This window comes from Ochotona princeps, chromosome 14 (assembly GCF_030435755.1).
Source record: "Ochotona princeps isolate mOchPri1 chromosome 14, mOchPri1.hap1, whole genome shotgun sequence".
Classification (NCBI taxonomy): Eukaryota; Metazoa; Chordata; class Mammalia; order Lagomorpha; family Ochotonidae; genus Ochotona; species Ochotona princeps.
Window position 1 is genome coordinate 12,735,720 of NC_080845.1, and position 11,336 is coordinate 12,747,055.

The window sequence follows — 11,336 nt, forward strand, 5'->3', positions numbered from 1 at the left end:
GATTTTTGAAGAGAACTTAAAGTGAGATATTAGAAATTAAGGACTGAATGTGAAAAATTGAAAAAAACACAATGTAAGCCTTAACAACAGACTTGGTAAGGCAGAAGAAGAATCTTTGACCTAAAACACAAATTTTTAAGAAAAATTTTAGTCAAACAGAAAACAAAAAGAAATGAGAAAAATAAAAAGTCCAGTATTTATGAGATATTATCAAGCAACCTAACAAACCTGTCAATATTTCTAAAGGTTTAGATGTACAAAATGAATAAGAAGGCCTATTCATTACAACAATAAGTAAAAAATTTCCTAAAATGGACAAATAGAGGGTACTCAAATACAGGAAGCATATAAAACTCCAAGTGTGCATGACCAGAAAAAAACTTCATCACAGCAGATTACAGTCAAAATTTCCAAGACTTTCCACTAAAAAAATTGAAGAAAGATTCTAAAGCATGTGAGAGAGGGAAAATAGAATAGAATCAAAGAATCTCCATTTAGACTCACAGCTGAGTTCTCTTCAGAAACCCTGCAGGAACGGAGAGATTTGTGATACAAAATCCAGGTGCTAAAAGAGATAAACTGCCAAGGAAAATACTATACCCAGCAAAGCTTTCATTTACCCATGAAACTGAAGGAAATATCTTCCATAACAATCAGAAATTGAAAGAACTTGTCTCTACCCAGCCGCACCTACAAATGTTGCTTAAAGATACATTACACATAGAAAGAGAATGATCAACTAGGCAGAAAATCAACAGAGAAATAACAGAGTTAATCTATTGTGTGGACTAAATGGATATCCTTGATATCTATAGAACATTTCATCACAGTTTCAGACCTTTCCTTTCATCAGTTCCTGGAGCCTGATCTAGCTTAGGCCACATACTAAGCCTTAAGACAAGTCTGAGCAGTGCTCGCTTAGGCAGCACATATACTGAAATTGGAGTGATACAGAGAATATTAGCATGGCCCCTGTGCCAGGATGACACACAAATTCGTGAAGCATTCCATATTAAAAAAAAAAAAAAAAAAGACAAGTCTGAGCAACTTAAAAGAAACAAACAAAAAACCATGGGCTCATCCTGCATATCTTTTAGAATAACAGTGAAGGAAGGAGGTCATGAGAAACTCAGGCACTAGAGAAATCATGCAGAGAAGCTGAACAAGACTGCTGATTGAACAGTAAGTCACAGAAGAAACCAAAAGAGAAATTTAAAAAAGTACCTGGAGGGCCTCGCACTGTCACTAGCAGCTGAAGTCCTCATCTTGCCTATGCCAGGATCCCATAAGGGCACTGGTTCTAATCCCAGTGGCCTCACTTCCCATCCAGCTCCTTGCTTGTGGACTGAGAAAGCAGTGGAGGGTGGCCCAATGCTTTGGAATCCTCACCAGTGTCCTGAAAGACGTTCCTGGCTCCTGGCTTCAGATTGATTCAGTTCCAGCCATTGCAGCCATTTGAGGAGTAAACCCGCAAATGGAAGACCTTTCTCTCTGTCTTTCCTTCTCTGTGAAACTACCTTTCCAACAATAATAAATATTTTCAAAAGAAGAACATGTAAAACAGAAGACAGCAGAGAATATAGAGAGAAGTTATTGGCTTCAAGTTGTGTGGTTGGAATGCCTCTGGGAAAATGAAATAGGAAAGGAGAATATGAACTATCCATACTATTTGAAGAAACAAAAAGCAGGCATTTCATGCTTACTAACTTTGTATAGTCAATTCTAACCAAAGTAAATTAGCCGAATTTTCATTAATAAATGAGGATGATTTCTTTATCCTTTGATCTAAGCCACAACTAATATGTTAACAAACCCAGCCAGCTGCTGTAGAGAGTCACAGAAATCATCTATCTATCATGCCCTTACTGGGACTCAATCAAACTCTGAAGGTAGAACCTATTTGAAAAGTATTGACCAGACGTGGATGAGTGAATCCAGCAGAACCGCAGAAGAATCACCACCCTACTTCAGTTCAAATCACCAAGCCATAAATTCATTAGTGAAGTAGTTACTGCTTTATTTTTTAGGCACTAAGTTTTAGAATAATTTGTTATGCACCAACAGCTAACAGATTAAGTGATGTAATAAATAATAGCTTAAATTTTAGAGATATTCCACTGTTTGGACATCATTTGTTTTTCTTGAGACCAGCAGGAACGTGCTAAGGATATAATGGAATGCAGCACAAAGCCTGGTTATCTTGAGCCGCATTACTCAGAATTTAGGCTTCTTCACATCAAAGCAGGAGTTTTGAAAAGAAGATTATCATATGAGCGTTTACAATGGATTTATCACCTTTACAAGTGATGTTCACATCTTAAAGCACATGACTCTTAATCAATAATGAAAATAGTGAGGTAATAATGATGAGTTGTAGAAATAATGACAATACATTAACGTAGGTGCTGAAGTAGGGACAATGATAGCTGTAGTAATTGTGATTATAGGAAAATAAATTATTTTCTATGTTTTAACTACCAGATGAAAGATTCTAGCAGCACATTCTCATTTAAGCTTCACAGTACAATGCAAAAGAAATATCCGTGCCCTCTCTGTATAGATGATGAAACAATTTCTCAGTCAATGAAATTTGCCCTGAGATATTGGAATAGAGAATGGAAGAACTCTGAACTACAGCTTTCCATGTCTCTCAAAGTTATTTAATTCATCATTTACTATTCAACCAATAGCAAAATCAGACCTGAAATATACCAGATCTCTTAAGTAGAGGACACATCAAATAAACTCCTAAAGGCTCAGACCTTATAAACATACATTCTAGTTAAGGGAGATCGAAAATGCGCATGAAACAAGTAAATGATGTAATACAGTGACAAGTTCTATGAGGAAGATGAATGATTGTGATAGATAGTAACTAGTTGCTACAGAGTATATTGCTGTAAACACTGCTAAGACATAAGGAACAGGAGAGAATACCTGGCAAAACCTGAGGTGAACACAGAGCCCTTGTGCTGAAAGAACATTGAACTGTTCCAGAGACAGAAGAGGAGGACGCAGCCCAAGGAGAAAATATGGGTGCAAGAAACACTGAATAATCAGGGGCTTACTTAGGAGCCTAGGATCTATTTATAGATCACGGTGAACCGTTCAATTTATTCTCACTGTAAAGGAAATAACTGGGAGAATTTAAGCAAGTAAAATTACATAATACAATGCACAATTGTAAAAGATTACAAATACATTTCAAATATTAAGAGAATTGCAAGAGATGATGATGACTCGATGATTGGCTGCTCGACTTTAATCATAGAACGCAGGGGTCCAGAAGACAAAATAATCAAACATAATACCTGGATTTAGAAACTTAAGGATACATTCTGAAATAACAGTTAATTCACTAAAATTAGGTTTCTGAGTAATAAAAAAGTTGTAATTTGGTTTTAAGTAATTTGTAGCTTATATAATTTATTTTCAAGGATTTCAATATCAGAGATTAAAATGTTATGATTAGTAGCAAATAGGTTGTAATTAATGTTATGGGGCTAGATTGCTGGAAATGTTGGCCTAGAAAAAAGTTTCACATAGAAAATTAGATGAATATAAATGATCTTTGGAAAGACCAAGGATCAGAGGTCTAGCAGAGAAGGAGTTAGAAAAAGGTAAATAATAAAGAAAAAAAGGTGAAAGAATAATAATAAAGCAATTGAGTGTTATATATGAAAAGCCTAGAAGGAAAAATAAAATTTGATGCTCTGAAAATAAAAAGCAACTGGTTGTGCTACATGTGTCTAAAGGTTTGAGTAAGAAGGAACTGGAACTGAGACAGCTGAAGATCAGTCATTTCAGACTTTTAGATAAAGGTTTAACTGGAGTAAGTTTTTAAGAGAAATACTTAATCAAAACAATACATCAAAAATATTATCCAAATCAAGTGGATTTATCATAGTCATGTGGATTTGACTCAATATATGTGGATCAGTAAGTAGGTATATGATATCAATAAAATGAAGAATAAAAACATGATCACCTCAATCGATGTAGCAAAAGCATTTGGTAAAAACAACATTATTTTATCATAACAAAATACATTGGTTTTAGAAGGAATATACCAATGCAAGTAAGGAAACATCTGGCAAACCCATAGCAAACATCATATTGATATGGGAAAAGCTGGAAGCATTTACACTAAACACTGGAGCCAGACAAGGCTGCACATTCTCCCCAATATTTTCCAGCAAAGTTCTGGAAGTTTTACCCAGAGCCATTAGGCAAGATAAAGAAATCAAGCAAACACAAACTGAAAATTGGAACATCAAAGCATTCATTAGGCATGGCATGATCCTTTATATAAGACAGTCCTGGAATTTGAGAATTCAGTAAAGTTTCAGGATATAAAAATCAACACATAAAATTAATAGGATGCTTATACAATAATGCTCTGAGGAAAAAAGTATAAGACACACTTCACTAAGAATACCTATAAAACTTTTAAAACCTTCGGAAAATTTTTACTAAGGATGTGAAAGGGTACTGTGATGAAGATAACAAAATATTAAAATCATTAGAATACATCAAAATGGGGAAACATTTCCCAAGTTCATGAATTGAAAGTACTAATATAATCTAAATTTCTATATTACCCAAAGCAATTTACAGATTCAATGCAATCCCAAGCAAAAACTTAGAGACATTCTTTACAGATTTAGACAAGCAATCATAAAATGGATAGCCAAAGCAATCTTAAACAATAAAAATAAAGCTGAAGATACCACAATACCTGTTTCACAGCATAATACAAACACTTAATATCAAAACAGCAATATACTGACACAAAAATAGATAGGTATTCCAATGGAACAAAATAAAAATCCCAAAAATTGGGGTTGTCACCATGGATCAATTGGCTATACTTCCATTTGCCAGCTCGAGCATTTCCACTGGGCAACTTTGTGTGGCATAGCCTCTCCATTTTCCATCAAGCTCTCTGCTTGTGGCCTGAGAAAGCAGTGTAGGATAATCCAAGCTCTTTGGGCCCCTGCACCCATATGGAAGTCCCAGAAGAAGCTCTTGGATCTTGAAGCTCTTGTTTCAGGTCTGCTCAGCTCCAGCCATAGCAGTTACTTGGAGAGTGGTCCAGATAATACAAGATCTTTGTCTCTTGTTCTCTTTGCAAATCTGCCTTTCCAAGAAAATTGAATAAAATTCTCAAAAAATCCCCAAAATTAATATGCACATCTATACCCAACTAATCTATGACAAATGTATTAGATATTTCCTTGGAAAAATGACAATCATTTCAGTGAGTGTTGGAGGAGAAACTGGACTTCCATACGCATGAATCAGAAACAAATCCTCAATCGCATGATCCATATTAAAGTCAACTCACAGTGGATCAATTATCTGAACTTAAGACCTGGAACCATGAAGTTAGTGGAGCAAAAGCAGCAGCATAGGCAATGAAACAAAAACAGACAAGAGTACATGAAACCAAGAGGCTTCCGTAGAGTAAAGAAAATGACTAACAAACAGGCAACACATAGAATGGGGTGGGGGATGTTTTCACTCTATTCATGCAAAGGGATTAATATCCAGAATGTGTAAAGGGAGATGAAGAAACCCCACAAAAGCAAAACCTTCAGTTAAGAAATGGACAATGAGACCACCTAACCCTCTAGCATCTTGCTCACACCTTTAAGTGTGCAACGGGAATTGCCAAGCCATTTCCTATCTGGTTGAGACACCACCAATGAGGAAGGAACATTTTTCCTGCAGATTCCCTTCCAAACAAGAGAGGCCGATGAATACTTAAAATCCCAAGACCCTGCGAGGGAGGATTTGGACTTCTTCCATCCCATGTGGTAGATTCAAGTGGGAGTGGATGACCTCAGAGTTCTTGCCCTCCGAGGGCATTCCAATTCCCCATGGTCTCCTTGGTAGTTGGGATGCAGCAAGGTGGAGGAATCCACCATGGGGGGAAGGGTTTGGGGAGGGATGGAGGGGAATCCCAGTACCTATAAAACTGTGTCACATAATGCAATGCAATTAATAATAAATAAATAAATAAATAAAATCCCAAGACCCTTCCAAAAACCTTTTTTTGTCTCTCCCTCTCTCCTTTCAAGAAGCACCCCATCTCCGGGTTTTTTTTTTTTTTTTTCTGGGAGGTACTTTCTGCTTCCCTCTTATTTTTATGTTCACCTGGTCACTTTGCATATAAAATTTCTCTGTCTGCAACTGATTCCCAAGTTTTCATTTCATACTAAACTGAGGAAAGAACCCACTGAACTTTTCTGGTAACAAAAGAGATGAGCAATCTTTTTTCGAAGGAAGAAATTCAAGCATCCTCAGATACATTAAAAAAAAAATAGTGCTCACGTCACCGACCTTCAGGGAAATGCAAGTTAAAACTAAAAGGTTATCATTTCTCTCTAGTTAGAACGGACACTATCTGAGAATCAGACGTAGCAAATGCTGAAAAACAATATGGAGATTACACAGAAAACTGAAAATATTTCCCGTTAACTTGCTATCCCATTCCTCCAATTATCCTCCAAAGGAAATCAAATCAGGCTATGAAAGGAATACTTGAACTATCATGTTTCAAGCAGCTCAATTCACGGTAACAAAGATGTGAAATCAACATAGATGTCCATCAGCTGATGACTGGATAATGAAACCTGCTACATAAAAATGTAACTGTAATGTTGCAGAGATTCCTAAAGTAGGTAGAGTGTTTCTCAGGATAGCTGGTACTTCAAAAAGAAAAGGTTATAGACATATGTGAGGTCAACACTTGAAGTATCTGCGTCTTACAGAATTCATGGTAACAAAAATAGGATCAGGAGATGGCCATAAATAGAGGCATGGCTTGAGCAAGCCTGTGATAATACCAAGGTTTTAGTACTCACATGTGCAAGATGACTTGGAGAATAAAGAGACTGGAGGAGCGCCCTGTTCAGAGGCTTCAGAAAGAGTCCATGTGAAAAGTTGATGAGGTGTGAATCAGGACACCAAAAATAGGAATGGAAAAGGGAAGAGGTTTTAAAGATGTTGCAAAGAAACTAGAACTAATGTTTTACTAATTGTTCCACTACTGTGGGTTTATAAAAATCTAATCCTGTGGTCAATTCCATGGTAAATTAGACTGTCACCACTTTACAGCGCATAAATTTGTGGTCTGGGGATTCCTGCTGGCTGAAATGCATGAGTGATGCAAAGGGAGGAAATTACGAGTTCTAATAAGACAGATGTAGAGAAAGAGTGTTGAAAATCCTCTGCAGCAACACAAGGCATGTCTTGGGTTTACTAATGAGGCTATTTGGAGCTCACTACAGCCACCAAGAGGATTTTGTTTATCAGTGTCCATCTTGCGTAGTCACCAACATCTTCTCCTTTTCAATCCATAGTCCCAGTAACATTTTCATAAAAAAAAGATAAAACTGGAGGAAAAGGGGAAAAAGGATAGAAAAAAAAAATCATTCCTTCTTAAAGGAATGACATTCAGATTTGACTCTATATTAATGGGAAGCAAGAAGGCAAATGCATTTAGGGATTCATGGTTACCACATGTAAAATGGATGAAAGGATTCCTGCTTTCATTAAACTTGGAGCAAAAGCCTACTATAGCTTGGTCTTGGCTGGTCCAAGGGCCTCTGTTGGAATGATTGGGAATGGAGTCAGAAAAGTGTTGATTCAGCATTTTCGTTATTTATAATGGAAAAGCAAAACCCAGAGAGATGAAGTGCTTTGTAGAAAGCCATAAACCTGCCACAAGGCAAAATGATGCAAAATCAAAATATGGACATTTTAATTTTCTTATACTATGTCCATTCCATCCAGGACGAAGTCTGTCTTTCAGTTCTCTTATGGTATCTTACTCATGACATTAAGCATGCCTTGAATTTTAATGTCTTGATAGCCAGGGCAGTTTTGAACTTTGAAAAACTATAGTTTCTGGGACTAGCTTTTCCATGGATTGGGTTATTTGTTGAGCACGCATATGCAAAATAATGACTCTAGCGTATATACCATCCCCATAACCCTCTGGGTTATTTTTATTCTCCCTTCCACCAATGACCACCCCCTCCACAAACATCACAGGTTTCCCCTATATCATTACAATAGTGTAGTCTTTCATACACAGTCAAAAGCTCATCGTTGTATCCTAACATTGTAGGTATGGACAATGGCAGAGAGTCCAGCATCCTATTGTCAAGAAACATTTAACAGTTTCATTGGGCATCCATCTTTGATTTGAAAGTAGAGATGCATACAACATTGCATCTTCACATCTGGATGTGAAAGTCTTTATTACCCATGAAGTTATACAAGATCAATAGCCCTTTCAATACAGTCTGTACTGCCTCTCAGGGCTTTATATATACGTACGCTTTGGGTTTAATTCATTCAAAACATGTTTCCTTATTAATTTCCTCACTGACTCATGGTTCAAATATTAGCATTGTTTGCTTCAAGAAGGTTTTTGATTTTCTTTTTCATTTCTTCAATGGCACACTGGTCATTCAGGAGTGTGTTCTATAACTTCATGTTGTTAATTTTCTGGTTTTTTTTAATCAGGTATATAATTTTAAAAGGACATTTTGAACTAATCTGATGTAGAATCATAGCCAACCTTTTCCATGAGGTTGTTACATTAATTACCATTGTGTAAAAATTGTTATTATGGCAGTATTTGTACATGCATATATATATACACATATGTATGCATATGATATGTACACATAGCATCTGCATTTTGTTATGATATATAATGCATATGCATATACCATAAAGAGATGCATTTACATGTATATAATATATTCATATATCATATATGTCCACATATGACATATGCATATAATATATACATATATCACATATATGCACATATCATATATGTGCACATGTAATATACATGTATGTGTAATATAATATATACACATATGCATATATGTATATATATTTCTTACCAGTTTGAAGTTCGTGATTCAGTGGTGTTAAGTATGCTGCCATGTTGTATGTGCAACTATCACTGATAGCAGTTCCAGGCCACTGACTAGTTCTCCCCATTCTTGCTCCCACATCTTGGAGAAGGTCCTAATACTGAGGCATCCGTCCCTGTTTAAGTGTAGATAATGTTCACATTGCTTCTTTCTCCCTGGTGCCTTATCACTTCAGAGAAGACTTATCCATACGGCATGATTTGGAGGTCACACACGACAGTTTCTACACTTATATTTCTTTAAATTCCCCTTAAATTATACAGTGTGAAAGCTGGTAATTTTTTATCCCCCAAAAATGTGTCCTACCTGTAGTCTAGCATTACACTTTTTAAATTTAGCCTTAAATTGTTTTGGTGCTGAAAGCAGCTATTTTATGCCGCTGATTTACATCGAATCTGACAAAGAAGTTTTTATTTGTAGCTATTGTCCTACTTCCTTATGTGTAAAGATATTTTGGGAATCTGACATTGGGATTAAGATTCACCTTTTAAAAACATTTGTTTTTAATCATTTTCCTAACTTGCTGAGATTTTTGGAATTCAATCTTAAATTGATTGGTAGCATATTTCATCTGAATTTCACACAGCATATCAGATTGTACCTTGATAAAATTAGCTCATATATTAAAATATGGCAGGTGACGATAATAACCTAGCTATATGCCATATTTGGCTTTGTCAGTCTTGGGAGGGCTCATACTGCATTTTGAATGTATCCATTTTATATTATATGATTCACACACTCTCTTTAGAAACTAACGGATTTCAAACAAAGCTGTGATATACTACAAAACATTATTGTTAATAAGAAAGTTAGTTCTTTCTTGAATTAGTCCGTGTAGAGTCTGCCTGAAACCTATGATCTTAGTGAAATATCATTAGCAGAATTAAGTTATGTTACATGGCACAACTGACTTAAACATACAGAATCTTGGAATAATTCACGGAGACTCATAAAAGCTGTGTTTTCCCCTCTGGGAGCAGTGAAAGAATCAGAGATCTGAAGTGTGAGAAGAATTCAATGTGTAGTTATTATTTTGAGTATGTAAGAACAGACTCTGTGAGCAGAGAAACAGGGCAGACTCTAAGTTCAGAGAACAGATACCATCCAAGGAAATAACTCAGCTCTAGAACAACAAGGCAATAAGTTATCTTCACAACTTCATTGATCTCAGAAGTAGGGTTTTCAAAAGGTCTCTAGAAAAAGAAAACAATATATCAAATGCCCTGATTTTTGTCTTATCAGAGCTGAAACAAACTAGCAGCCATGCCTACCAGATTTTTTACAAATATAAAGTCAGGGATTACAAATGGTATTGCCCTAAACCTCTAAATGTATGATTATTAGTGACATAGCATAATTAAACTAATAGAGATATATCAGGAAAATACAAACAATGTCTGTTTCTTTTTAAATAGCACCAAGAATGAAATTGTGATTTTGCAATAAAATGAACGCAACTGCAGACCATTATGCGTCATGAAATAAGTCAAAGATCACATGTCTTTGAGTTGTGGAAGTTAACGAAATATTTTTTAAAGTATTGTATATGTGGGAAATTGACATTTTTGATTTGGGTATAATGTATAAATCTTGTCTTGAACTCTTCTTTTTAGTATCTGTGAAATAGATTAAATATTTTGTTTATAGTAATAGCAAATTATATTTTTAGGGGTTTTTTTCTTTTTTTAAAATTGGAAAGTCAGATATACAGAGAGCAGGAGACAAAAAGAGGAAGCTCTTCCATCGTAGGATTTACTCCCCAAGCGGCCACAAGGGCTGGAGCTGAGCTGCTCTGATGCCAAGAGACAGAAGCCAGGAGGCAGGTCTTCCACGCAGGTGCAGGGTTCCAAAGCTTTGGGCTGTCCTCAACTGACTGCTTTCCCAGATGACAAGCAGGGAGCTGGGTGGGAAGCAGGGCTGCAAGGACGTGAACCAACACCCACATGGGATCCGGACAAGTGCAAGGCGAGGACCTTAGCCGCCAGGCTACTGCCCTGCACTCTGAAATTGTTAATAAGCTAAACAAGGGAATGTGTGTTATCAAAAAACTCTAAAAAAGTAAGACACCAGGCCTGATGGGATGGGTCAGTGGCTAAAACTTCACTTTGAAAATGCTGATATCCCTTATGGGCCAATGTTCATGTGTCAGCTGCTCCACTTCCAATCCAGTTCTCTGTTTATGGCTTGGGAAAACAACAGAGGATGACTCAAGGTCTTGGGATCCTGCACCCTTTTGGGAGATTCAGAAAAAGCTCCTAGCTTCTGGCTTCAAATCAGCCCAGCTCTGTTGCAGCCACCTAGGGAGTGAACCCATGGACAGAAGAACTTTGTGTCTCTCCTCTCTGCCTTTCTGATATAAATAAATAAATA

The 11,336-nt window shown here is 36.4% G+C and overlaps 1 non-coding gene across 1 annotated transcript; it reads left to right on the plus strand.

The window, feature by feature from the left end:
* Positions 1-910: 910 nt before the first annotated feature.
* LOC118759918 (U6 spliceosomal RNA) lies at positions 911-1,017 on the plus strand. The gene has a single exon (XR_004996460.2). It is a non-coding gene; the product is annotated as a U6 spliceosomal RNA (small nuclear RNA).
* Positions 1,018-11,336: the final 10,319 nt, after the last annotated feature.